The 1,266-nt window shown below is 41.4% G+C and overlaps 1 non-coding gene across 1 annotated transcript; it reads left to right on the top strand.

Moving 5' to 3' along the window:
- Positions 1 to 675: 675 nt before the first annotated feature.
- LOC148577276 (small nucleolar RNA R71) lies at positions 676 to 783 on the top strand. Its single transcript, XR_015903431.1, has one exon. It is a non-coding gene; the product is annotated as a small nucleolar RNA R71 (small nucleolar RNA).
- Positions 784 to 1,266: the final 483 nt, after the last annotated feature.

Here is a 1,266-nt window from a genome sequence, read left to right as displayed (position 1 = left end):
CAGCTGACCCACTTGTGCCTCCAAATTTCTAATGGAGGACCTTGTTTCAGTCATGAAACTTTGAGTGGTTTTAATTAGATCAGAGACAATGGTTGCTAAGTCAGAGTGGCTTTGCTTAGAATTCTCTGTCTGTTGCTGAGAAGATTATGGAAAAGGCTTGCTATTGCTAAACCTATTTCTTCCACCATTATTGTTGTTGAAACCTTGTTGAGGTCTCTGTTGATCCTTCCATGAGAGATTTGGATGATTTCTCCATGAAGGATTATAGGTGTTTTCATAGGGTTCTCCCATGTAATTCACCTCTTCCATTGCTGGGTTCTCAGGATCATAAGCTTCTTCTTCAGAGGAAGCTTCCTTAGTACTGCCTGTTGCTGCTTGCATTCCAGACAGACTCTGAGAAATCATATTAACTTGTTGAGTCAATATCTTATTCTGAGCCAATATGGTATTCAGAGTATCAATCTCAAGAACTCCTTTCTTCTGAGTTGTCCCATTATTCATAGGATTCCTTTCAGAAGTGTACATGAATTGGTTATTTGCAACCATTTCAATGAGTTCCTGAGCTTCTGCAAGCGTCTTCTTCAAATGAAGAGATCCTCCAGCAGAGCTATCCAATGACATCTTGGACAGTTCAGACAGACCATCATAGAAGATTCCTATGATACTCTGTTCTAAAAGCATGTCAGAAGGGCACCTTCTGATCAATTGCTTGTATCTTTCCCAAGCTTCATAGAGGGATTCACCTTCCTTCTGTCTGAAGGTTTGGACTTCCACTCTAAGCTTACTCAATTTTTGAGGTGGAGAGAACTTTGCCAAGAAGGCATTGACTAGCTTTTCCCAAGAGTTCAGGCTTTCTTTAGGTTGTGAGTCCAACCATGTCCTAGCTCTGTCTTTTACAGCAAAAGGGAAGAGCATAAGTCTGTAGACTTTAGGGTCAACCCCATTGGTCTTGACAGTGTCACAGATTTGCAAGAATTCAACTAAGAACTGATGAGGATCTTCCAATGGAAGTCTATGAAACTTGCAATTCTGTTGCATTAGAGAAACTAATTGAGGCTTAAGCTCAAAGTTGTTTGCTCTAATGACAGGGATTGAGATGCTTCTCCCATAGAAGTCAGGAGTAGGTGCAGTAAAGTCATCAAGCACCTTCCTTGCATTGTTGGCATTGTTGTTTTCGGCTGCCATGGCTTCTTCCTCCTTGAAGAGCTCTGTTAGGCCCTCTAGAGAGAGTTGTGCTTTAGCTTCTCTTAGCTTTCTCTTCAAGGT

The sequence above is a fragment of the Arachis ipaensis genome, chromosome B1, assembly GCF_059453495.1.
Source record: "Arachis ipaensis isolate K30076 ecotype BB chromosome B1, ASM5945349v1, whole genome shotgun sequence".
Taxonomy (NCBI): Eukaryota; Viridiplantae; Streptophyta; class Magnoliopsida; order Fabales; family Fabaceae; genus Arachis; species Arachis ipaensis.
This window is presented reverse-complemented; position numbering and strand designations above follow the sequence as displayed.